Source organism: Nelumbo lutea, chromosome 4, assembly GCF_056320005.1.
Source record: "Nelumbo lutea isolate HS-2025 chromosome 4, American lotus-T2T, whole genome shotgun sequence".
Lineage (NCBI taxonomy): Eukaryota > Viridiplantae > Streptophyta > Magnoliopsida > Proteales > Nelumbonaceae > Nelumbo > Nelumbo lutea.
Window position 1 is genome coordinate 52295133 of NC_142687.1, and position 21960 is coordinate 52317092.

Below are 21960 nucleotides of genomic sequence, written 5' to 3' on the forward strand. Positions count from 1 at the left end.
GTTGTTTCCTGTTGTCTCGCCGAAACGACATATGGAATTTGCCAATAGTATATCAAATATAAAATATTAATAAAATTGGGGTGCAACACGAGGACTTCCCAGGAGGTCACCCATCCTAGTACTACTCTCGCCCAAGCACGCTTAACTTCGGAGTTCTGATGGGATCCGGTGCATTAGTGCTGGTATGATCGCACCCATTTGCTTCTTGTTCGCTTTAATCTTTATGCACTCACTATCTTGCTCCCCTCCATTAATTCTTTCAGACTTGAAAAAACGGTGTATGCAACTTTCCTCCCTTGGTAACCGTGCACAAGCTCCCAGGTGACCGGAGTTATTCCTTTCTACATCTGTCGCTGCCCCGGATAAATGTAGTAATATCGTGGGGCCCACAATGCACTACGAATGCCAAAAGACCAGTTTTGCACCGTTCCCATTCAGTAATGACGGTCGTGCCGCAAATGGTCCGAGTATCCGGCACGTTGTTTCCAGTTGTCTCGCCGAAACGACATATGGAATTTGCCAATAGTATATCAAAAATAAAATATTAATAAAATTGGGGTGCAACACAAGGACTTCCCAGGAGGTCACCCATCCTAGTACTACTCTCGCCCAAGCACGCTTAACTTCGGAGTTCTGATGGGATCCGGTGCATTAGTGCTGGTATGATCGCACCCGTTTGCATCTTGTTCGCAGAAATCTTTATCCACTCACTGTCTTGCTCCCCTCCATTAATCCTTTCAGACTTGAAAAAACGGTGTATGCAACTTTCCTCCCTTGGTAACCGTGCACAAGCTCCCAGGTGAGCGGAGTTATTCCTTTCTAGATCTGCCGCATCCCCGGATAAATGTTGTAATATCATGGGGCCCACAATGCACGACGAATGCCAAACGCCCTGTTTTGCACCGTTCCCATTCAGTAATGACGGTCGTTCCGCAAATGGTCCGAGTATCCGGCACGTTGTTTCCTGTTATCTCGCCGAAACGACATATGGAATTTGCATATAGTATATCAAAAATAAAATATTAATAAAATTGGGGTGCAACACGAGGACTTCCCAGGTCACCCATCCTAGTACTACTCTCGCCCAAGCACGCTTAACTTCGGAGTTCTGATGGGATCCGGTGCATTAGTGCTGGTATGATCGCACCCGTTTGCTTCTTGTTCGCTTTAATCTTTATGCACTCACTATCTTGCTCCCCTCCATTAATTCTATCAGACTTGAAAAAACGGTGTATGCAACTTTCCTCCCTTGGTAACCGTGCACAAGCTCCCAGGTGAGCGGAGTTATTCCTTTCTAGATCTGTCGCTGCCCCGGATAAATGTAGTAATATCGTGGGGCCCACAATGCACTACGAATGCCAAAAGACCGGTTTTGCACCGTTCCCATTCAGTAATGACGGTCGTGCCGCAAATGGTCCGAGTATCCTGCACGTTGTTTCCAGTTTTCTCGCCGAAACGACATATGGAATTTGCAAATAGTATATCAAAAATAAAATATTAATAAAATTGGGGTGCAACATGAGGACTTCCCAGGAGGTCACCCATCCTAGTACTACTCTCGCCCAAGCACGCTTAACTTCGGAGTTCTGATGGGATCCGGTGCATTAGTGCTGGTATGATCGCACCCGTTTTCTTCTTGTTCGCTTTAATCTTTATGCACTCACTATCTTGCTCCCCTCCATTAATTCTTTCAGACTTGAAAAAACGGTGTATGCAACTTTCCTCCCTTGGTTACCGTGCACAAGCTCCAGGTGAGCGGAGTTATTCCTTTCTAGATCTGCCGCATCCTCGGATAAATGTAGTAATATCACGGGGCCCACAATGCACGACGAATGCCAAAAGCCCGGTTTTGCACCGTTCCCATTCAGTAATGACAGTCGTTCCGCAAATGGTCCGAGTATCCGGCACATTGTTTCCTGTTGTCTCGCCGAAACGACATATGGAATTTGCCAATAGTATATCAAAAATAAAATATTAATAAAATTGGGGTGCAACACGAGGACTTCCCAGGAGGTCACCCATCCTAGTACTACTCTCGCCCAAGCACGCTTAACTTCGGAGTTCTGATGGGATCCGGTGCATTAGAGGTGGTATGATCGCACCCGTTTGCTTCTTGTTCGCTTTAATCTTTATGCACTCACTATCTTGCTCCCCTCCATTAATTCTTTCAGATTTGAAAAACCGGTGTATGCAACTTTCCTCCCTTGGTAACCGTGCACAAGCTCCCAGGTGAGCGGAGTTATTCCTTTCTAGATCTGTCGCTGCCCAGGATAAATGTAGTAATATCGTGGGGCCCACAATGCACTATGAATGCCAAAAGACCGGTTTAGCACCGTTCCCATTCAGTAATGACGGTCGTGCCGCAAATGGTACGAGTATCCGGCACGTTGTTTCCAGTTGTCTCGCCGAAACGACATATGGAAGTTGCCAATAGTATATCAAATATAAAATATTAATAAAATTGGGGTGCAACACGAGGACTTCCCAGGAGGTCACCCATCCTAGTACTACTCTCGCCCAAGCACGCTTAACTTCGGAGTTCTAATGGGATCCGGTGCATTAGTGCTGGTATGATCGCACCCGTTTGCTTCTTGTTCGCTTTAATCTTTATGCACTCACTATCTTGCTCCCCTCCATTAATTCTTTCAGACTTGAAAAAACGGTGTATGCAACTTTCCTCCCTTGGTAACCGTGCACAAGCTCCCAGGTGAGCGGAGTTATTCCTTTCTAGATCTGTCGCCGCCCCGGATAAATGTAGTAATATCGTGGGGCCCACAATGCACTACGAATGCCAAAAGACCGGTTTTGCACCGTTCCCATTCAGTAATGACGGTCGTGCCGCAAATGGTCCGAGTATCCGGCACGTTGTTTCCTGTTGTCTCGCCGAAACGACATATGGAATTTGCAAATAGTATATCAAAAATAAAATATTACTAAAATTGGGGTGCAACACGAGGACTTCCCAGGAGGTCACCCATCCTAGTACTAATCTCGCCCAAGCACGCTTAACTTCGGAGTTCTGATGGGATCCGGTGCATTAGTACTAGTATGATCGCACCCGTTTGCTTTTGTTCGCTTTAATCTTTATGCACTCATTATCTTGCTCCCCTCCGTTAATTCTTTCAGACTTGAATAAACGGTGTATACAACTTTCCTCCCTTGGTTACCGTGCACAAGCTCCCTGGTGAGCGGAGTTATTCCTTTCTAGATCTGCCGCATCCCCGGATAAATGTAGTAATATCGTGGGGCCCACTATGCACGACGAATGCCAAACGCCCTGTTTTGCACCGTTCCCATTCAGAAATGACGGTCGTTCCGCAAATGGTCCGAGTATCCGGCACGTTGTTTCCTGTTGTCTCGCCGAAACGACATATGGAATTTGCCAATAGTATATCAAATATAAAATATTAATAAAATTGGGGTGCAACACGAGGACTTCCCAGGAGGTCACCCATCCTAGTACTACTCTCGCCCAAGCACGCTTAACTTCGGAGTTCTGATGGGATCCGGTGCATTAGTGCTGGTATGATCGCACCCGTTTGCTTCTTGTTCGCTTTAATCTTTATGCACTCACTATCTTGCTCCCCTCCATTAATTCTTTCAGACTTGAAAAAACGGTGTATGCAACTTTCCTCCCTTGGTAACCGTGCACAAGCTCCCAGGTGACCGGAGTTATTCCTTTCTACATCTGTAGCTGCCCCGGATAAATGTAGTAATATCGTGGGGCCCACAATGCACTACGAATGCCAAAAGACCAGTTTTGCACCGTTCCCATTCAGTAATGACGGTCGTGCCGCAAATGGTCCGAGTATCCGGCACGTTGTTTCCTGTTGTCTCGCCGAAACGACATATAGAATTTGCAAATAGTATATCAAAAATAAAATATTAATAAAATTGGGGTGCAACACGAGGACTTCCCAGGAGGTCACCCATCCTAGTACTACTCTCGCCCAAAGCACGCTTAACTTCGGAGTTCTAATGGGATCCGATGCATTAGTGCTAGTATGATCGCACCCGTTTGGTTCTTGTTCACTTTAATCTTTATGCACTCACTATCTTGCTCCCCTCCGTTAATTCTTTCAGACTTGAAAAAACGGTGTATACAACTTTCCTCCCTGGGTTACCGTGCACAAGCTCCCAGGTGAGCGGAGTTATTCCTTTCCAGATCTGCCGCATCCCCGGATAAATGTAGTAATATCGTGGGGCCCACAATGCACGACGAATGCCAAAAGCCCGGTTTTGCACCGTTCCCATTCAGTAATGACAGTCATTCCGCAAATGGTCCGAGTATCCGGCACGTTGTTTACTGTTGTCTCGCCGAAACGACATATAGAATTTGCAAATAATATATCAAAAATAAAATATTAATAAAATTGGGGTGCAACACGAGGACTTCCCAGGAGGTCACCCATCCTAGTACTACTCTCGCCCAAGCACGCTTAACTTCGGAGTTCTAATGGGATCCGATGCATTAGTGCTAGTATGATCGCACCCGTTTGCTTCTTGTTCACTTTAATCTTTATGCACTCACTATCTTGCTCCCCTCCGTTAATTCTTTCAGACTTGAAAAAACGGTGTATACAACTTTCCTCCCTGGGTTACCGTGCACAAGCTCCCAGGTGAGCGGAGTTATTCCTTTCCAGATCTGCCGCATCCCCGGATAAATGTAGTAATATCGTGGGGCCCACAATGCACGACGAATGCCAAAAGCCCGTTTTTGCACCGTTCCCATTCAGTAATGACAGTCGTTCCGCAAATGGTCCGAGTATCCGGCACGTTGTTTCCTGTTGTCTCGCCGAAACGACATATGGAATTTGCAAATAGTATATCAAAAATAAAATATTAATAAAATTGGGGTGCAACACGAGGACTTCCCAGGAGGTCACCCATCCTAGTACTACTCTCGCCCAAGCACGCTTAACTTCGGAGTTCTGATGGGATCCGATGCATTAGTACTAGTATGATCGCACCCATTTGCTTTTGTTCGCTTTAATCTTTATGCACTCATTATCTTGCTCCCCTCCGTTAATTCTTTCAGACTTGAAAAAACGGTGTATACAACTTTCCTCCCTTGGTTACCGTGCACAAGCTCCCAGGTGAGCGGAGTTATTCCTTTCTAGATCTGCCGCATCCCCGGATAAATGTAGTAATATCGTGGGGCCCACAATGCACGACGAATGCCAAAAGCCCGGTTTTGCACCGTTCCCATTCGGTAATGACAGTCGTTCCGCAAATGGTCCGAGTATCCGGCACGTTGTTTCCTGTTGTCTCGCCGAAACGACATATGGAATTTGCAAATAGTATATCAAAAATAAAATATTAATAAAATTGGGGTGCAACACGAGGACTTCCCAGGAGGTCACCCATCCTAGTACTACTCTCGCCCAAGCACGCTTAACTTCGGAGTTCTGATGGGATCCGGTGCATTAGTGCTGGTATGATCGCACCCGTTTGATACTTGTTCGCTTTAATCTTTATGCACTCACTATCTTGCTCCCCTCCATTAATTCTTTCAGACTTGAAAAAACGGTGTATGCAACTTTCCTCCCTTGGTAACCGTGCACAAGCTCTCAGGTGAGCGGAGTTATTCCTTTCTAGATCTGTCGCTGCCCCGGATAAATGTAGTAATATCGTGGGGCCCACAATGCACTATGAATGCCAAAAGACCGGTTTTGCACCGTTCCCATTCAGTAATGACGGTCGTTCCGCAAATGGTCCGAGTATCCGGCACGTTGTTTCCAGTTGTCTCGCCGAAACGACATATGGAATTTGCCAATAGTATATCAAATATAAAATATTAATAAAATTGGGGTGCAACACGAGGACTTCCCAGGAGGTCACCCATCCTAGTACTACTCTCGCCCAAGCACGCTTAACTTCGGAGTTCTGATGGGATCCGGTGCATTAGTGCTGGTATGATCGCACCCGTTTGGTTCTTGTTCGCTTTAATCTTTATGCACTCACTATCTTGCTCCCCTCCATTAATTCTTTCAGACTTGAAAAACCGGTGTATGCAACTTTCCTCCCTTGGTAACCGTGCACAAGATCCCAGGTGAGCGGAGTTATTCCTTTCTAGATCTGTCGCTGCCCCGGATAAATGTAGTAATATCGTGGGGCCCACAATGCACTATGAATGCCAAAAGACCGGTTTTGCACCGTTCCCATTCAGTAATGACGGTCGTGCCGCAAATGGTCCGAGTATCCGGCACGTTGTTTCCAGTTGTCTCGCCGAAACGACGTATGGAATTTGCCAATAGTATATCAAATATAAAATATTAATAAAATTGGGGTGCAACACGACGACTTCCCAGGAGGTCACCCATCCTAGTACTACTCTCGCCCAAGCACGCTTAACTTCGGAGTACTGATGGGATCCGGTGCATTAGTACTAGTATGATCGCACCCGTTTGCTTTTGTTCGCTTTAATCTTTATGCACTCACTATCTTGCTCCCCTCCGTTAATTCTTTCAGACTTGAAAAAACGGTGTATACAACTTTCCTCCCTTGGTTACCGTGCACAAGCTCCCAGGTGAGCGGAGTTATTCCTTTCTAGATCTGCCGCATCCCCGGATAAATGTAGTAATATCGTGGGGCCCACAATGCACGACGAATGCCAAAAGCCCTGTTTTGCACCGTTCCCATTCAGTAATGACGGTCGTTCCCCAAATGGTCCGAGTATCCGGCACGTTGTTTCCTGTTGTCTCGCCGAAACGACATATGGAATTTGCCAATAGTATATCAAATATAAAATATTAATAAAATTGGGGTGCAACACGAGGACTTCCCAGGAGGTCACCCATCCTAGTACTACTCTCGCCCAAGCACGCTTAACTTCGGAGTTCTGATGGGATCCGGTGCATTAGTGCTGGTATGATCGCACCCGTTTGCTTCTTGTTCGCTTTAATCTTTATGCACTCACTATCTTGCTCCCCTCCATTAATTCTTTCAGACTTGAAAAAACGGTGTATGCAACTTTCCTCCCTTGGTAACCGTGCACAAGCTCCCAGGTGAGCGGAGTTATTCCTTTCTAGATCTGTCGCTGCCCCGGATAAATGTAGTAATATCGTGGGGCCCACAATGCACTACGAATGCCAAAAGACCGGTTTTGCACCGTTCCCATTCAGTAATGACGGTCGTTCCGCAAATGGTCCGAGTATCCGGCACGTTGTTTCCAGTTGTCTCGCCGAAACGACATATGGAATTTGCCAATAGTATATCAAATATAAAATATTAATAAAATTGGGGTGCAACACGAGGACTTCCCAGGAGGTCACCCATCCTAGTACTACTCTCGCCCAAGCACGCTTAACTTCGGAGTTCTGATGGGATCCGGTGCATTAGTGCTGGTATGATCGCACCCGTTTGCTTCTTGTTCGCTTTAATCTTTATGCACTCACTATCTTGCTCCCCTCCATTAATTCTTTCAGATTTGAAAAACCGGTGTATGCAACTTTCCTCCCTTGGTAACCGTGCACAAGATCCCAGGTGAGCGGAGTTATTCCTTTCTAGATCTGTCGCTGCCCCGGATAAATGTAGTAATATCGTGGGGCCCACAATGCACTATGAATGCCAAAAGACCGGTTTTGCACCGTTCCCATTCAGTAATGACGGTCGTGCCGCAAATGGTCCGAGTATCCGGCACGTTGTTTCCTGTTGTCTCGCCGAAACGACATATGGAATTTGCAAATAGTATATCAAAAATAAAATATTACTAAAATTGGGGTGCAACACGAGGACTTCCCAGGAGGTCACCCATCCTAGTACTAATCTCGCCCAAGCACGCTTAACTTCGGAGTTCTGATGGGATCCGGTGCATTAGTACTAGTATGATCGCACCCGTTTGCTTTTGTTCGCTTTAATCTTTATGCACTCACTATCTTGCTCCCCTCCGTTAATTCTTTCAGACTTGAAAAAACGGTGTATACAACTTTCCTCCCTTGGTTACCGTGCACAAGCTCCCAGGTGAGCGGAGTTATTCCTTTCTAGATCTGCCGCATCCCCGGATAAATGTAGTAATATCGTGGGGCCCACAATGCACGACGAATGCCAAACGCCCTGTTTTGCACCGTTCCCATTCAGTAATGACGGTCGTTCCCCAAATGGTCCGAGTATCCGGCACGTTGTTTCCTGTTGTCTCGCCGAAACGACATATGGAATTTGCCAATAGTATATCAAAAATAAAATATTAATAAAATTGGGGTGCAACACGAGGACTTCCCAGGAGGTCACCCATCCTATTACTACTCTCGCCCAAGCACGCTTAACTTCGGAGTTCTGATGGGATCCGGTGCATTAGTGCTGGTATGATCGCACCCGTTTGCTTCTTGTTCGCTTTAATCTTTATGCACTCACTATCTTGCTCCCCTCCATTAATTCTTTCAGACTTGAAAAAACGGTGTATGCAACTTTCCTCCCTTGGTAACCGTGCACAAGCTCCCAGGTGACCGGAGTTATTCCTTTCTACATCTGTCGCTGCCCCGGATAAATGTAGTAATATCGTGGGGCCCACAATGCACTACGAATGCCAAAAGACCAGTTTTGCACCGTTCCCATTCAGTAATGACGGTCGTGCCGCAAATGGTCCGAGTATCCGGCACGTTGTTTACTGTTGTCTCGCCGAAACGACATATAGAATTTGCAAATAGTATATCAAAAATAAAATATTAATAAAATTGGGGTGCAACACGAGGACTTCCCAGGAGGTCACCCATCCTAGTACTACTCTCGCCCAAGCACGCTTAACTTCGGAGTTCTAATGGGATCCGATGCATTAGTGCTGGTATGATCGCACCCGTTTGCTTCTTGTTAGCTTTAATCTTTATGCACTCACTATCTTGCTCCCCTCCGTTAATTCTTTCAGACTTGAAAAAACGGTGTATACAACTTTCCTCCCTGGGTTACCGTGCACAAGCTCCCAGGTGAGCGGAGTTATTCCTTTCCAGATCTGCCGCATCCCCGGATAAATGTAGTAATATCGTGGGGCCCACAATGCACGACGAATGCCAAAAGCCCGGTTTTGCACCGTTCCCATTCAGTAATGACAGTCGTTCCGCAAATGGTCCGAGTATCCGGCACGTTGTTTACTGTTGTCTCGCCGAAACGACATATAGAATTTGCAAATAGTATATCAAAAATAAAATATTAATAAAATTGGGGTGCAACACGAGGACTTCCCAGGAGGTCACCCATCCTAGTACTACTCTCGCCCAAGCACGCTTAACTTCGGAGTTCTAATGGGATCCGATGCATTAGTGCTAGTATGATCGCACCCGTTTGGTTCTTGTTCGCTTTAATCTTTATGCACTCATTATCTTGCTCCCCTCCGTTAATTCTTTCAGACTTGAAAAAACGGTGTATACAACTTTCCTCCCTGGGTTACCGTGCACAAGCTCCCAGGTGAGCGGAGTTATTCATTTCCAGATCTGCCGCATCCCCGGATAAATGTAGTAATATCGTGGGGCCCACAATGCACGACGAATGCCAAAAGCCCGGTTTTGCACCGTTCCCATTCAGTAATGACAGTCGTTCCGCAAATGGTCCGAGTATCCGGCACGTTGTTTCCTGTTGTCTCGCCGAAACGACATATGGAATTTGCAAATAGTATATCAAAAATAAAATATTAATAAAATTGGGGTGCAACACGAGGACTTCCCAGGAGGTCACCCATCCTAGTACTACTCTCGCCCAAGCACGCTTAACTTCGGAGTTCTGATGGGATCCGGTGCATTAGTACTAGTATGATCGCACCCATTTGCTTTTGTTCGCTTTAATCTTTATGCACTCATTATCTTGCTCCCCTCCGTTAATTCTTTCAGACTTGAAAAAACGGTGTATACAACTTTCCTCCCTTGGTTACCGTGCACAAGCTCCCAGGTGAGCGGAGTTATTCCTTTCTAGATCTGCCGCATCCCCGGATAAATGTAGTAATATCGTGGGGCCCACAATGCACGACGAATGCCAAAAGCCCGGTTTTGCACCGTTCCCATTCGGTAATGACAGTCGTTCCGCAAATGGTCCGAGTATCCGGCACGTTGTTTCCTGTTGTCTCGCCGAAACGACATATGGAATTTGCAAATAGTATATCAAAAATAAAATATTAATAAAATTGGGGTGCAACACGAGGACTTCCCAGGAGGTCACCCATCCTAATACTACTCTCGCCCAAGCACGCTTAACTTCGGAGTTCTGATGGGATCCGGTGCATTAGTGCTGGTATGATCGCACCCGTTTGATACTTGTTCGCTTTAATCTTTATGCACTCACTATCTTGCTCCCCTCCATTAATTCTTTCAGACTTGAAAAAACGGTGTATGCAACTTTCCTCCCTTGGTAACCGTGCACAAGCTCTCAGGTGAGCGGAGTTATTCCTTTCTAGATCTGTCGCTGCCCCGGATAAATGTAGTAATATCGTGGGGCCCACAATGCACTATGAATGCCAAAAGACCGGTTTTGCACCGTTCCCATTCAGTAATGACGGTCGTTCCGCAAATGGTCCGAGTATCCGGCACGTTGTTTCCAGTTGTCTCGCCGAAACGACATATGGAATTTGCCAATAGTATATCAAATATAAAATATTAATAAAATTGGGGTGCAACACGAGGACTTCCCAGGAGGTCACCCATCCTAGTACTACTCTCGCCCAAGCACGCTTAACTTCGGAGTTCTGATGGGATCCGGTGCATTAGTGCTGGTATGATCGCACCCGTTTGGTTCTTGTTCGCTTTAATCTTTATGCACTCACTATCTTGCTCCCCTCCATTAATTCTTTCAGATTTGAAAAAACGGTGTATGCAACTTTCCTCCCTTGGTAACCGTGCACAAGCTCCCAGGTGAGCGGAGTTATTCCTTTCTAGATCTGTCGCTGCCCCGGATAAATGTAGTAATATCGTGGGGCCCACAATGCACTATGAATGCCAAAAGACCGGTTTTGCACCGTTCCCATTCAGTAATGACGGTCGTGCCGCAAATGGTCCGAGTATCCGGCACGTTGTTTCCAGTTGTCTCGCCGAAACGACATATGGAATTTGCCAATAGTATATCAAATATAAAATATTAATAAAATTGGGGTGCAACACGACGACTTCCCAGGAGGTCACCCATCCTAGTACTACTCTCGCCCAAGCACGCTTAACTTCGGAGTTCTGATGGGATCCGGTGCATTAGTACTAGTATGATCGCACCCGTTTGCTTTTGTTCGCTTTAATCTTTATGCACTCATTATCTTGCTCCCCTCCGTTAATTCTTTCAGACTTGAAAAAACGGTGTATACAACTTTCCTCCCTTGGTTACCGTGCACAAGCTCCCAGGTGAGCGGAGTTATTCCTTTCTAGATCTGCCGCATCCCCGGATAAATGTAGTAATATCGTGGGGCCCACAATGCACGACGAATGCCAAAAGCCCTGTTTTGCACCGTTCCCATTCAGTAATGAAGGTCGTTCCGCAAATGGTCCGAGTATCCGGCACGTTGTTTCCTGTTGTCTCGCCGAAACGACATATGGAATTTGCCAATAGTATATCAAATATAAAATATTAATAAAATTGGGGTGCAACACGAGGACTTCCCAGGAGGTCACCCATCCTAGTACTACTCTCGCCCAAGCACGCTTAACTTCGGAGTTCTGATGGGATCCGGTGCATTAGTGCTGGTATGATCGCACCCGTTTGCTTCTTGTTCGCTTTAATCTTTATGCACTCACTATCTTGCTCCCCTCCATTAATTCTTTCAGACTTGAAAAAACGGTGTATGCAACTTTCCTCCCTTGGTAACCGTGCACAAGCTCCCAGGTGAGCGGAGTTATTCCTTTCTAGATCTGTCGCAGCCCCGGATAAATGTAGTAATATCGTGGGGCCCACAATGCACTATGAATGCCAAAAGACCGGTTTTGCACCGTTCCCATTCAGTAATGACGGTCGTTCCGCAAATGGTCCGAGTATCCGGCACGTTGTTTCCAGTTGTCTCGCCGAAACGACATATGGAATTTGCCAATAGTATATCAAATATAAAATATTAATAAAATTGGGGTGCAACACGAGGACTTCCCAGGAGGTCACCCATCCTAGTACTACTCTCGCCCAAGCACGCTTAACTTCGGAGTTCTGATGGGATCCGGTGCATTAGTGCTGGTATGATCGCACCCGTTTGCTTCTTGTTCGCTTTAATCTTTATGCACTCACTATCTTGCTCCCCTCCATTAATTCTTTCAGATTTGAAAAACCGGTGTATGCAACTTTCCTCCCTTGGGAACCGTGCACAAGATCCCAGGTGAGCGGAGTTATTCCTTTCTAGATCTGTCGCTGCCCCGGATAAATGTAGTAATATCGTGGGGCCCACAATGCACTTGAATGCCAAAAGACCGGTTTTGCACCGTTCCCATTCAGTAATGACGGTCGTGCCGCAAATGGTCCGAGTATCCGGCACGTTGTTTCCAGTTGTCTCGCCGAAACGACATATGGAATTTGCCAATAGTATATCAAATATAAAATATTAATAAAATTGTGGTGCAACACGAGGACTTCCCAGGAGGTCACCCATCCTAGTACTACTCTCGCCCAAGCACGCTTAACTTCGGAGTTCTGATGGGATCCGGTGCATTAGTACTAGTATGATCGCACCCGTTTGCTTTTGTTCGCTTTAATCTTTATGCACTCATTATCTTGCTCCCCTCCGTTAATTCTTTCAGACTTGAAAAAACGGTGTATACAACTTTCCTCCCTTGGTTACCGTGCACAAGCTCCCAGGTGAGCGGAGTTATTCCTTTCTAGATCTGTCGCTGCCCCGGATAAATGTAGTAATATCGTGGGGCCCACAATGCACTATGAATGCCAAAAGACCGGTTTTGCACCGTTCCCATTCAGTAATGACGGTCTTGCCGCAAATGGTCAAAGTATCCGGCACGTTGTTTCCAGTTGTCTCGCCGAAACGACATATGGAATTTGCCAATAGTATATCAAATATAAAATATTAATAAAATTGGGGTGCAACACGAGGACTTCCCAGGAGGTCACCCATCCTAGTACTACTCTCGCCCAAGCACGCTTAACTTCGGAGTTCTGATGGGTTCCGGTGCATTAGTGCTGGTATGATCGCACCCGTTTGCTTCTTGTTCGCTTTAATCTTTATGCACTCACTATCTTGCTCCCCTCCATTAATTCTTTCAGATTTGAAAAACCGGTGTATGCAACTTTCCTCCCTTGGTAACCGTGCACAAGATCCCAGGTGAGCGGAGTTATTCCTTTCTAGATCTGTCGCTGCCCCGGGTAAATGTAGTAATATCGTGGGGCCCACAATGCACTATGAATGCCAAAAGACCGGTTTTGCACCGTTCCCATTCAGTAATGACGGTCTTGCCGCAAATGGTCCGAGTATCCGGCACGTTGTTTCCAGTTGTCTCGCCGAAACGACATACGTAATTTGCCAATAGTATATCAAATATAAAATATTAATAAAATTGGGGTGCAACACGAGGACTTCCCAGGAGGTCACCCATCCTAGTACTACTCTCGCCCAAGCACGCTTAACTTCGGAGTTCTGATGGGATCCGGTGCATTAGTGCTGGTATGATCGCACCCGTTTTCTTCTTGTTCGCTTTAATCTTTATGCACTCACTATCTTGCTCCCCTCCATTAATTCTTTCAGACTTGAAAAAACGGTGTATGCAACTTTCCTCCCTTGGTTACCGTGCACGAGTCCCAGGTGAGCGGTGTTATTCCTTTCTAGATCTGCCGCATCCTCGGATAAATGTAGTAATATCACGGGGCCCACAATGCACGACGAATGCCAAAAGCCCGGTTTTGCACCGTTCCCATTCAGTAATGACAGTCGTTCCGCAAATGGTCCGAGTATCCGGCACATTGTTTCCTGTTGTCTCGCCGAAACGACATATGGAATTTGCCAATAGTATATCAAAAATAAAATATTAATAAAATTGGGGTGCAACACGAGGACTTCCCAGGAGGTCACCCATCCTAGTACTACTCTCGCCCAAGCACGCTTAACTTCGGAGTTCTGATGGGATCCGGTGCATTAGTGCTGGTATGATCGCACCCGTTTGCTTCTTGTTCGCTTTAATCTTTATGCACTCACTATCTTGCTCCCCTCCATTAATTCTTTCAGATTTGAAAAACCGGTGTATGCAACTTTCCTCCCTTGGTAACCGTGCACAAGATCCCAGGTGAGCGGAGTTATTCCTTTCTAGATCTGTCGCTTCCCCGGGTAAATGTAGTAATATCGTGGGGCCGACAATGCACTACGAATGCCAAAAGACCGGTTTTGCACCGTTCCCATTCAGTAATGACGGTCTTTCCGCAAATGGTCCGAGTATCCGGCACGTTGTTTCCAGTTGTCTCGCCGAAACGACATATGGAATTTGCCAATAGTATATCAAATATAAAATATTAATAAAATTGGGGTGCAACACGAGGACTTCCCAGGAGGTCACCCATCCTAGTACTACTCTCGCCCAAGCACGCTTAACTTCGGAGTTCTGATGTGATCCGGTGCATTAGTGCTGGTATGATCGCACCCGTTTGCTTCTTGTTCGCTTTAATCTTTATGCACTCACTATCTTGCTCCCCTCCATTAATTCTTTCAGATTTGAAAAACCGGTGTATGCAACTTTCCTCCCTTGGTAACCGTGCACAAGATCCCAGGTGAGCGGAGTTATTCCTTTCTAGATCTGTCGCTGCCCCGGATAAATGTATTAATATCGTGGGGCCCACAATGCACTATGAATGCCAAAAGACCGGTTTTGCACCGTTCCCATTCAGTAATGACGGTCGTGCCGCAAATGGTCCGAGTATCCGGCACGTTGTTTCCTGTTGTCTCGCCGAAACGACATATGGAATTTGCAAATAGTATATCAAAAATAAAATATTACTAAAATTGGGGTGCAACACGAGGACTTCCCAGGAGGTCACCCATCCTAGTACTACTCTCGCCCAAGCACGCTTAACTTCGGAGTTCTGATGGGATCCGGTGCATTAGTACTAGTATGATCGCACCCGTTTGCTTTTGTTCGCTTTAATCTTTATGCACTCACTATCTTGCTCCCCTCCGTTAATTCTTTCAGACTTGAAAAAACGGTGTATACAACTTTCCTCCCTTGGTTACCGTGCACAAGCTCCCAGGTGAGCGGATTTATTCCTTTCTAGATCTGCCGCATCCCCGGATAAATGTAGTAATATCATGGGGCCCACAATGCACGACGAATGCCAAACGCCCTGTTTTGCACCGTTCCCATTCAGTAATGACGGTCGTTCCGCAAATGGTCCGAGTATCCGGCACGTTGTTTCCTGTTGTCTCGCCGAAACGACATATGGAATTTGCCAATAGTATATCAAATATAAAATATTAATAAAATTGGGGTGCAACACGAGGACTTCCCAGGAGGTCACCCATCCTAGTACTACTCTCGCCCAAGCACGCTTAACTTCGGAGTTCTGATGGGATCCGGTGCATTAGTGCTGGTATGATCGCACCCGTTTGCTTCTTGTTCGCTTTAATCTTTATGCACTCACTATCTTGCTCCCCTCCATTAATTCTTTCAGACTTGAAAAAACGGTGTATGCAACTTTCCTCCCTTGGTAACCGTGCACAAGCTCCCAGGTGAGCGGAGTTATTCCTTTCTAGATCTGTCGCTGCCCCGGATAAATGTAGTAATATCGTGGGGCCCACAATGCACTATGAATGCCAAAAGACCGGTTTTGCACCGTTCCCATTCAGTAATGACGGTCGTGCCGCAAATGGTCCGAGTATCCGGCACGTTGTTTCCAGTTGTCTCGCCGAAACGACATATGGAATTTGCAAATAGTATATCAAAAATAAAATATTAATAAAATTGGGGTGCAACATGAGGACTTCCCAGGAGGTCACCCATCCTAGTACTACTCTCGCCCAAGCACGCTTAACTTCGGAGTTCTGATGGGATCCGGTGCATTAGTGCTGGTATGATCGCACCCGTTTTCTTCTTGTTCGCTTTAATCTTTATGCACTCACTATCTTGCTCCCCTCCATTAATTATTTCAGACTTGAAAAAACGGTGTATGCAACTTTCCTCCCTTGGTTACCGTGCACAAGCTCCCAGGTGAGCGGAGTTATTCCTTTCTAGATCTGCCGCATTCCCGGATAAATGTAGTAATATCGTGGGGCCCACAATGCACGACGAATGCCAAAAGCCCTGTTTTGCACCGTTCCCATTCAGTAATGACAGTCGTTCCGCAAATGGTCCGAGTATCCGGCACGTTGTTTCCTGTTGTCTCGCCGAAACGACATATGGAATTTGCAAATAGTATATCAAAAATAAAATATTAATAAAATTGGGGTGCAACACGAGGACTTCCCAGGAGGTCACCCATCCTAGTACTACTCTCGCCCAAGCACGCTTAACTTCGGAGTTCTGATGGGATCCGGTGCATTAGTACTAGTATGATCGCACCCGTTTGCTTTTGTTCGCTTTAATCTTTATGCACTCATTATCTTGCTCCCCTCCGTTAATTCTTTCAGACTTGAAAAAACGGTGTATACAACTTTCCTCCCTTGGTTACCGTGCACAAGCTCCCAGGTGAGCGGAGTTATTCCTTTCTAGATCTGCCGCATCCCCGGATAAATGTAGTAATATCGTGGGGCCCACAATGCACGACGAATGCCAAAAGCCCGGTTTTGCACCGTTCCCATTCGGTAATGACAGTCGTTCCGCAAATGGTCCGAGTATCCGGCACGTTGTTTTCTGTTGTCTCGCCGAAACGACATATGGAATTTGCAAATAGTATATCAAAAATAAAATATTAATAAAATTGGGGTGCAACACGAGGACTTCCCAGGAGGTCACCCATCCTAGTACTACCCTCGCCAAAGCACGCTTAACTTCGGAGTTCTGATGGGATCCGGTGCATTAGTGCTAGTATGATCGCACCCGTTTGCTTCTTGTTCGCTTTAATCTTTATGCACTCATTATCTTGCTCCCCTCCGTTAATTCTTTCAGACTTGAAAAAACGGTGTATACAACTTTCCTCCCTTGGTTACCGTGCACAAGCTCCCAGGTGAGCGGAGTTATTCCTTTCTAGATCTGCCGCATCCCCGGATAAATGTAGTAATATCGTGGGGCCCACAATGCACGACGAATGCCAAAAGCCCGGTTTTGCACCGTTCCCATTCAGTAATGACAGTCGTTCCGCAAATGGTCCGAGTATCCGGCACGTTATTTCCTGTTGTCTCGCCGAAACGACATATGGAATTTGCAAATTGTATATCAAAAATAAAATATTAATAAAATTGGGGTGCAACACGAGGACTTCCCAGGAGGTCACCCATCCTAGTACTACTCTCGCCCAAGCACGCTTAACTTCGGAGTTCTGATGGGATCCGGTGCATTAGTGGAGTATGATCGCACCCGTTTTCTTCTTGTTCGCTTTAATCTTTATGCACTCATTATCTTGCTCCCCTCCGTTAATTCTTTCAGACTTGAAAAAACGGTGTATACAACTTTCCTCCCTTGGTTACCGTGCACAAGCTCCCAGGTGAGCGGAGTTATTCCTTTCTAGATCTGTCGCTGCCCCGGATAAATGTAGTAATATCGTGGGGCCGACAATGCACTATGAATGCCAAAAGACCGGTTTTGCACCGTTCCCATTCAGTAATGACGGTCTTGCCGCAAATGGTCCGAGTATCCGGCACGTTGTTTCCAGTTGTCTCGCCGAAACGACATATGGAATTTGCCAATAGTATATCAAATATAAAATATTAATAAAATTGGGGTGCAACACGAGGACTTCCCAGGAGGTCACCCATCCTAGTACTACTCTCGCCCAAGCACGCTTAACTTCGGAGTTCTGATGGGATCCGGTGCATTAGTGCTGGTATGATCGCACCCGTTTGCTTCTTGTTCGCTTTAATCTTTATGCACTCACTATCTTGCTCCCCTCCATTAATTCTTTCAGACTTGAAAAACCGGTGTATGCAACTTTCCTCCCTTGGTAACCGTGCACAAGATCCCAGGTGAGCGGAGTTATTCCTTTCTAGATCTGTCGCTGCCCCGGGTAAATGTAGTAATATCGTGGGGCCCACAATGCACTATGAATGCCAAAAGACCGGTTTTGCACCGTTCCCATTCAGTAATGACGGTCTTGCCGCAAATGGTCCGAGTATTCGGCACGTTGTTTCCAGTTGTCTCGCCGAAACGACATACGGAATTTGCCAATAGTATATCAAATATAAAATATTAATAAAATTGGGGTGCAACACGAGGACTTCCCAGGAGGTCACCCATCCTAGTACTACTCTCGCCCAAGCACGCTTAACTTCGGAGTTCTGATGGGATCCGGTGCATTAGTGCTGGTATGATCGCACCCGTTTGCTTCTTGTTCGCTTTAATCTTTATGCACTCACTATCTTGCTCCCCTCCATTAATTCTTTCAGACTTGAAAAACCGGTGTATGCAACTTTCCTCCCTTGGTAACCGTGCACAAGCTCCCAGGTGAGCGGAGTTATTCCTTTCTAGATCTGTCGCTGCCCCGGATAAATGTAGTAATATCGTGGGGCCGACAATGCACTATGAATGCCAAAAGACCGGTTTGCACCGTTCCCATTCAGTAATGACGGTCGTGCCGCAAATGGTCCGAGTATCCGGCACGTTGTTTCCAGTTGTCTCGCCGAAACGACATATGGAATTTGCAAATAGTATATCAAAAATAAAATATTAATAAAATTGGGGTGCAACATGAGGACTTCCGAGGAGGTCACCCATCCTAGTACTACTCTCGCCCAAGCACGCTTAACTTCGGAGTTCTGATGGGATCCGGTGCATTAGTGCTGGTATGATCGCACACGTTTTCTTCTTGTTCGCTTTAATCTTTATGCACTCACTATCTTGCTCCCCTCCATTAATTCTTTCAGACTTGAAAAAACGGTGTATGCAACTTTCCTCCCTTGGTTACCGTTCACGAGCTTCAGGTGAGCGGTGTTATTCCTTTCTAGATCTGCCGCATCCTCGGATAAATGTAGTAATATCACGGGGCCCACAATGCACGACGAATGCCAAAAGCCCGGTTTTGCACCGTTCCCATTCAGTAATGACAGTCGTTCCGCAAATGGTCCGAGTATCCGGCACATTGTTTCCTGTTGTCTCGCCGAAACGACATATGGAATTTGCCAATAGTATATCAAAAATAAAATATTAATAAAATTGGGGTGCAACACGAGGACTTCCCAGGAGGTCACCCATCCTAGTACTACTCTCGCCCAAGCACGCTTAACTTCGGAGTTCTGATGGGATCCGGTGCATTAGTGCTGGTATGATCGCACCCGTTTGCTTCTTGTTCGCTTTAATCTTTATGCACTCACTATCTTGCTCCCCTCCATTAATTCTTTCAGATTTGAAAAACCGGTGTATGCAACTTTCCTCCCTTGGTAACCGTGCACAAGATCCCAGGTGAGCGGAGTTATTCCTTTCTAGATCTGCCGCTTCCCCGGATAAATGTAGTAATATCGTGGGGCCCACAATGCACTACGAATGCCAAAAGACCGGTTTTGCACCGTTCCCATTCAGTAATGACGGTCTTTCCGCAAATGGTCCGAGTATCCGGCACGTTGTTTCCAGTTGTCTCGCCGAAACGACATATGGAATTTGCCAATAGTATATCAAATATAAAATATTAATAAAATTGGGGTGCAACACGAGGACTTCCCAGGAGGTCACCCATCCTAGTACTACTCTCGCCCAAGCACGCTTAACTTCGGAGTTCTGATGGGATCCGGTGCATTAGTGCTGGTATGATCGCACCCGTTTGCTTCTTGTTCGCTTTAATCTTTATGCACTCACTATCTTGCTCCCCTCCATTAATTCTTTCAGATTTGAAAAACCGGTGTATGCAACTTTCCTCCCTTGGTAACCGTGCACAAGATCCCAGGTGAGCGGAGTTATTCCTTTCTAGATCTGTCGCTGCCCCGGATAAATGTTTTAATATCGTGGGGCCCACAATGCACTATGAATGCCAAAAGACCGGTTTTGCACCGTTCCCATTCAGTAATGACGGTCGTGCCGCAAATGGTCCGAGTATCCGGCACGTTGTTTCCTGTTGTCTCGCCGAAACGACATATGGAATTTGCAAATAGTATATCAAAAATAAAATATTACTAAAATTGGGGTGCAACACGAGGACTTCCCAGGAGGTCACCCATCCTAGTACTACTCTCGCCCAAGCACGCTTAACTTCGGAGTTCTGATGGGATCCGGTGCATTAGTACTAGTATGATCGCACCCGTTTGCTTTTGTTCGCTTTAATCTTTATGCACTCATTATCTTGCTCCCCTCCGTTAATTCTTTCAGACTTGAAAAAACGGTGTATACAACTTTCCTCCCTTGGTTACCGTGCACAAGCTCCCAGGTGAGCGGATTTATTCCTTTCTAGATCTGCCGCATCCCCGGATAAATGTAGTAATATCATGGGGCCCACAATGCACGACGAATGCCAAACGCCCAGTCTTGCACCGTTCCCATTCAGTAATGACGGTCGTTCCCCAAATGGTCCGAGTATCCGGCACGTTGTTTCCTGTTGTCTCGCCGAAACGACATATGGAATTTGCCAATAGTATATCAAATATAAAATATTAATAAAATTGGGGTGCAACACGAGGACTTCCCAGGAGGTCACCCATCCTAGTACTACTCTCGCCCAAGCACGCTTAACTTTGGAGTTCTGATGGGATCTGGTGCATTAGTGCTGGTATGAACGCCCTGTCTTGCACCGTTCCCATTCAGTAATGACGGTCGTTCCCCAAATGGTCCGAGTATCCGGCACGTTGTTTCCTGTTGTCTCGCCGAAACGACATATGGAATTTGCCAATAGTATATCAAATATAAAATATTAATAAAATTGGGGTGCAACACGAGGACTTCCCAGGAGGTCACCCATCCTAGTACTACTCTCGCCCAAGCACGCTTAACTTCGGAGTTCTGATGGGATCCGGTGCATTAGTGCTGGTATGATCGCACCCGTTTGCTTCTTGTTCGCTTTAATCTTTATGCACTCACTATCTTGCTCCCCTCCATTAATTCTTTCAGACTTGAAAAAACGGTGTATGCAACTTTCCTCCCTTGGTAACCGTGCACAAGCTCCCAGGTGAGCGGAGTTATTCCTTTCTAGATCTGTCGCTGCCCCGGATAAATGTAGTAATATCGTGGGGCCCACAATGCACTATGAATGCCAAAAGACCGGTTTTGCACCGTTCCCATTCAGTAATGACGGTCGTGCCGCAAATGGTCCGAGTATCCGGCACGTTGTTTCCAGTTGTCTCGCCGAAACGACATATGGAATTTGCAAATAGTATATCAAAAATAAAATATTAATAAAATTGGGGTGCAACACGAGGACTTCCCAGGAGGTCACCCATCCTAGTACTACTCTCGCCCAAGCACGCTTAAATTCGGAGTTCTGATGGGATCCGGTGCATTAGTGCTGGTATGATCGCACCCGTTTTCTTCTTGTTCGCTTTAATCTTTATGCACTCACTATCTTGCTCCCCTCCATTAATTATTTCAGATTTGAAAAAACGGTGTATGCAACTTTCCTCCCTTGGTTACCGTGCACAAGCTCCCAGGTGAGCGGAGTTATTCCTTTCTAGATCTGCCGCATTCCCGGATAAATGTAGTAATATCGTGGGGCCCACAATGCACGACGAATGCCAAAAGCCCGGTTTTGCACCGTTCCCATTCAGTAATGACAGTCGTTCCGCAAATGGTCCGAGTATCCGGCACGTTGTTTCCTGTTGTCTCGCCGAAACGACATATAGAATTTGCAAATAGTATATCAAAAATAAAATATTAATAAAATTGGGGTGCAACACGAGGACTTCCCAGGAGGTCACCCATCCTAGTACTACCCTCGCCAAAGCACGCTTAACTTCGGAGTTCTGATGGGATCCGGTGCATTAGTGCTAGTATGATCGCACCCGTTTGCTTCTTGTTC

The 21960-nt window shown here is 46.1% G+C and overlaps 46 non-coding genes and 1 pseudogene across 46 annotated transcripts; all 47 read right to left on the minus strand.

The window, feature by feature from the left end:
* Positions 1-77: 77 nt before the first annotated feature.
* Positions 78-196, minus strand: LOC148858717 (5S ribosomal RNA). The gene has a single exon (XR_016096471.1). It is a non-coding gene; the product is annotated as a 5S ribosomal RNA (ribosomal RNA).
* Positions 197-555: 359 nt separating this feature from the next.
* On the minus strand, positions 556-674 carry LOC148858718 (5S ribosomal RNA). The gene has a single exon (XR_016095739.1). It is a non-coding gene; the product is annotated as a 5S ribosomal RNA (ribosomal RNA).
* A 359-nt stretch (positions 675-1033) lies between these two features.
* On the minus strand, positions 1034-1149 carry LOC148858719 (5S ribosomal RNA). Its single transcript, XR_016097224.1, has one exon. It is a non-coding gene; the product is annotated as a 5S ribosomal RNA (ribosomal RNA).
* Positions 1150-1508: 359 nt separating this feature from the next.
* Positions 1509-1627, minus strand: LOC148858720 (5S ribosomal RNA). The gene has a single exon (XR_016096473.1). It is a non-coding gene; the product is annotated as a 5S ribosomal RNA (ribosomal RNA).
* A 358-nt stretch (positions 1628-1985) lies between these two features.
* LOC148858721 (5S ribosomal RNA) lies at positions 1986-2104 on the minus strand. Its single transcript, XR_016096963.1, has one exon. It is a non-coding gene; the product is annotated as a 5S ribosomal RNA (ribosomal RNA).
* Positions 2105-2463: 359 nt separating this feature from the next.
* On the minus strand, positions 2464-2582 carry LOC148858722 (5S ribosomal RNA). Its single transcript, XR_016095671.1, has one exon. It is a non-coding gene; the product is annotated as a 5S ribosomal RNA (ribosomal RNA).
* A 359-nt stretch (positions 2583-2941) lies between these two features.
* On the minus strand, positions 2942-3060 carry LOC148858723 (5S ribosomal RNA). Its single transcript, XR_016096483.1, has one exon. It is a non-coding gene; the product is annotated as a 5S ribosomal RNA (ribosomal RNA).
* A 358-nt stretch (positions 3061-3418) lies between these two features.
* LOC148858724 (5S ribosomal RNA) lies at positions 3419-3537 on the minus strand. Its single transcript, XR_016096482.1, has one exon. It is a non-coding gene; the product is annotated as a 5S ribosomal RNA (ribosomal RNA).
* Positions 3538-3896: 359 nt separating this feature from the next.
* On the minus strand, positions 3897-4016 carry LOC148858725 (5S ribosomal RNA). The gene has a single exon (XR_016097899.1). It is a non-coding gene; the product is annotated as a 5S ribosomal RNA (ribosomal RNA).
* A 359-nt stretch (positions 4017-4375) lies between these two features.
* On the minus strand, positions 4376-4494 carry LOC148858726 (5S ribosomal RNA). Its single transcript, XR_016096802.1, has one exon. It is a non-coding gene; the product is annotated as a 5S ribosomal RNA (ribosomal RNA).
* A 359-nt stretch (positions 4495-4853) lies between these two features.
* LOC148858727 (5S ribosomal RNA) lies at positions 4854-4972 on the minus strand. The gene has a single exon (XR_016097070.1). It is a non-coding gene; the product is annotated as a 5S ribosomal RNA (ribosomal RNA).
* Positions 4973-5330: 358 nt separating this feature from the next.
* On the minus strand, positions 5331-5449 carry LOC148858728 (5S ribosomal RNA). The gene has a single exon (XR_016096493.1). It is a non-coding gene; the product is annotated as a 5S ribosomal RNA (ribosomal RNA).
* A 359-nt stretch (positions 5450-5808) lies between these two features.
* LOC148858729 (5S ribosomal RNA) lies at positions 5809-5927 on the minus strand. Its single transcript, XR_016096505.1, has one exon. It is a non-coding gene; the product is annotated as a 5S ribosomal RNA (ribosomal RNA).
* A 359-nt stretch (positions 5928-6286) lies between these two features.
* Positions 6287-6405, minus strand: LOC148858730 (5S ribosomal RNA). Its single transcript, XR_016097854.1, has one exon. It is a non-coding gene; the product is annotated as a 5S ribosomal RNA (ribosomal RNA).
* Positions 6406-6763: 358 nt separating this feature from the next.
* On the minus strand, positions 6764-6882 carry LOC148858731 (5S ribosomal RNA). Its single transcript, XR_016096516.1, has one exon. It is a non-coding gene; the product is annotated as a 5S ribosomal RNA (ribosomal RNA).
* A 359-nt stretch (positions 6883-7241) lies between these two features.
* LOC148858732 (5S ribosomal RNA) lies at positions 7242-7360 on the minus strand. Its single transcript, XR_016096527.1, has one exon. It is a non-coding gene; the product is annotated as a 5S ribosomal RNA (ribosomal RNA).
* A 359-nt stretch (positions 7361-7719) lies between these two features.
* On the minus strand, positions 7720-7838 carry LOC148858733 (5S ribosomal RNA). The gene has a single exon (XR_016096484.1). It is a non-coding gene; the product is annotated as a 5S ribosomal RNA (ribosomal RNA).
* A 358-nt stretch (positions 7839-8196) lies between these two features.
* Positions 8197-8315, minus strand: LOC148858734 (5S ribosomal RNA). The gene has a single exon (XR_016096388.1). It is a non-coding gene; the product is annotated as a 5S ribosomal RNA (ribosomal RNA).
* Positions 8316-8674: 359 nt separating this feature from the next.
* Positions 8675-8793, minus strand: LOC148858735 (5S ribosomal RNA). Its single transcript, XR_016096272.1, has one exon. It is a non-coding gene; the product is annotated as a 5S ribosomal RNA (ribosomal RNA).
* A 359-nt stretch (positions 8794-9152) lies between these two features.
* LOC148858736 (5S ribosomal RNA) lies at positions 9153-9271 on the minus strand. The gene has a single exon (XR_016096803.1). It is a non-coding gene; the product is annotated as a 5S ribosomal RNA (ribosomal RNA).
* A 359-nt stretch (positions 9272-9630) lies between these two features.
* Positions 9631-9749, minus strand: LOC148858737 (5S ribosomal RNA). Its single transcript, XR_016096296.1, has one exon. It is a non-coding gene; the product is annotated as a 5S ribosomal RNA (ribosomal RNA).
* Positions 9750-10107: 358 nt separating this feature from the next.
* On the minus strand, positions 10108-10226 carry LOC148858738 (5S ribosomal RNA). Its single transcript, XR_016095843.1, has one exon. It is a non-coding gene; the product is annotated as a 5S ribosomal RNA (ribosomal RNA).
* A 359-nt stretch (positions 10227-10585) lies between these two features.
* Positions 10586-10704, minus strand: LOC148858739 (5S ribosomal RNA). The gene has a single exon (XR_016096538.1). It is a non-coding gene; the product is annotated as a 5S ribosomal RNA (ribosomal RNA).
* A 359-nt stretch (positions 10705-11063) lies between these two features.
* On the minus strand, positions 11064-11182 carry LOC148858740 (5S ribosomal RNA). The gene has a single exon (XR_016097139.1). It is a non-coding gene; the product is annotated as a 5S ribosomal RNA (ribosomal RNA).
* A 358-nt stretch (positions 11183-11540) lies between these two features.
* Positions 11541-11659, minus strand: LOC148858741 (5S ribosomal RNA). Its single transcript, XR_016096550.1, has one exon. It is a non-coding gene; the product is annotated as a 5S ribosomal RNA (ribosomal RNA).
* A 359-nt stretch (positions 11660-12018) lies between these two features.
* LOC148858742 (5S ribosomal RNA) lies at positions 12019-12137 on the minus strand. The gene has a single exon (XR_016096562.1). It is a non-coding gene; the product is annotated as a 5S ribosomal RNA (ribosomal RNA).
* A 358-nt stretch (positions 12138-12495) lies between these two features.
* On the minus strand, positions 12496-12614 carry LOC148858743 (5S ribosomal RNA). The gene has a single exon (XR_016097034.1). It is a non-coding gene; the product is annotated as a 5S ribosomal RNA (ribosomal RNA).
* Positions 12615-12972: 358 nt separating this feature from the next.
* LOC148858744 (5S ribosomal RNA) lies at positions 12973-13091 on the minus strand. Its single transcript, XR_016096017.1, has one exon. It is a non-coding gene; the product is annotated as a 5S ribosomal RNA (ribosomal RNA).
* Positions 13092-13450: 359 nt separating this feature from the next.
* LOC148858745 (5S ribosomal RNA) lies at positions 13451-13569 on the minus strand. Its single transcript, XR_016096573.1, has one exon. It is a non-coding gene; the product is annotated as a 5S ribosomal RNA (ribosomal RNA).
* A 358-nt stretch (positions 13570-13927) lies between these two features.
* LOC148858746 (5S ribosomal RNA) lies at positions 13928-14046 on the minus strand. Its single transcript, XR_016096584.1, has one exon. It is a non-coding gene; the product is annotated as a 5S ribosomal RNA (ribosomal RNA).
* A 359-nt stretch (positions 14047-14405) lies between these two features.
* On the minus strand, positions 14406-14524 carry LOC148858747 (5S ribosomal RNA). The gene has a single exon (XR_016095906.1). It is a non-coding gene; the product is annotated as a 5S ribosomal RNA (ribosomal RNA).
* A 359-nt stretch (positions 14525-14883) lies between these two features.
* Positions 14884-15002, minus strand: LOC148858748 (5S ribosomal RNA). The gene has a single exon (XR_016096297.1). It is a non-coding gene; the product is annotated as a 5S ribosomal RNA (ribosomal RNA).
* Positions 15003-15360: 358 nt separating this feature from the next.
* Positions 15361-15479, minus strand: LOC148858749 (5S ribosomal RNA). Its single transcript, XR_016096596.1, has one exon. It is a non-coding gene; the product is annotated as a 5S ribosomal RNA (ribosomal RNA).
* A 359-nt stretch (positions 15480-15838) lies between these two features.
* On the minus strand, positions 15839-15957 carry LOC148858750 (5S ribosomal RNA). The gene has a single exon (XR_016096474.1). It is a non-coding gene; the product is annotated as a 5S ribosomal RNA (ribosomal RNA).
* A 359-nt stretch (positions 15958-16316) lies between these two features.
* Positions 16317-16435, minus strand: LOC148858751 (5S ribosomal RNA). The gene has a single exon (XR_016096298.1). It is a non-coding gene; the product is annotated as a 5S ribosomal RNA (ribosomal RNA).
* Positions 16436-16793: 358 nt separating this feature from the next.
* LOC148858752 (5S ribosomal RNA) lies at positions 16794-16912 on the minus strand. The gene has a single exon (XR_016096020.1). It is a non-coding gene; the product is annotated as a 5S ribosomal RNA (ribosomal RNA).
* A 359-nt stretch (positions 16913-17271) lies between these two features.
* Positions 17272-17389, minus strand: LOC148858753 (5S ribosomal RNA). Its single transcript, XR_016098051.1, has one exon. It is a non-coding gene; the product is annotated as a 5S ribosomal RNA (ribosomal RNA).
* A 359-nt stretch (positions 17390-17748) lies between these two features.
* On the minus strand, positions 17749-17867 carry LOC148858754 (5S ribosomal RNA). The gene has a single exon (XR_016096607.1). It is a non-coding gene; the product is annotated as a 5S ribosomal RNA (ribosomal RNA).
* A 359-nt stretch (positions 17868-18226) lies between these two features.
* Positions 18227-18345, minus strand: LOC148858755 (5S ribosomal RNA). The gene has a single exon (XR_016096618.1). It is a non-coding gene; the product is annotated as a 5S ribosomal RNA (ribosomal RNA).
* A 358-nt stretch (positions 18346-18703) lies between these two features.
* Positions 18704-18822, minus strand: LOC148858756 (5S ribosomal RNA). Its single transcript, XR_016097794.1, has one exon. It is a non-coding gene; the product is annotated as a 5S ribosomal RNA (ribosomal RNA).
* Positions 18823-19180: 358 nt separating this feature from the next.
* On the minus strand, positions 19181-19299 carry LOC148858757 (5S ribosomal RNA). Its single transcript, XR_016096629.1, has one exon. It is a non-coding gene; the product is annotated as a 5S ribosomal RNA (ribosomal RNA).
* Positions 19300-19658: 359 nt separating this feature from the next.
* Positions 19659-19777, minus strand: LOC148858758 (5S ribosomal RNA). The gene has a single exon (XR_016096640.1). It is a non-coding gene; the product is annotated as a 5S ribosomal RNA (ribosomal RNA).
* A 359-nt stretch (positions 19778-20136) lies between these two features.
* On the minus strand, positions 20137-20255 carry LOC148858759 (5S ribosomal RNA). Its single transcript, XR_016096299.1, has one exon. It is a non-coding gene; the product is annotated as a 5S ribosomal RNA (ribosomal RNA).
* Positions 20256-20613: 358 nt separating this feature from the next.
* On the minus strand, positions 20614-20732 carry LOC148858760 (5S ribosomal RNA; annotated as a pseudogene).
* Positions 20733-20870: 138 nt separating this feature from the next.
* LOC148858761 (5S ribosomal RNA) lies at positions 20871-20989 on the minus strand. The gene has a single exon (XR_016096651.1). It is a non-coding gene; the product is annotated as a 5S ribosomal RNA (ribosomal RNA).
* A 359-nt stretch (positions 20990-21348) lies between these two features.
* Positions 21349-21467, minus strand: LOC148858762 (5S ribosomal RNA). Its single transcript, XR_016096441.1, has one exon. It is a non-coding gene; the product is annotated as a 5S ribosomal RNA (ribosomal RNA).
* Positions 21468-21826: 359 nt separating this feature from the next.
* Positions 21827-21945, minus strand: LOC148858763 (5S ribosomal RNA). Its single transcript, XR_016096022.1, has one exon. It is a non-coding gene; the product is annotated as a 5S ribosomal RNA (ribosomal RNA).
* Between the last annotated feature and the right edge of the window lie 15 nt (positions 21946-21960).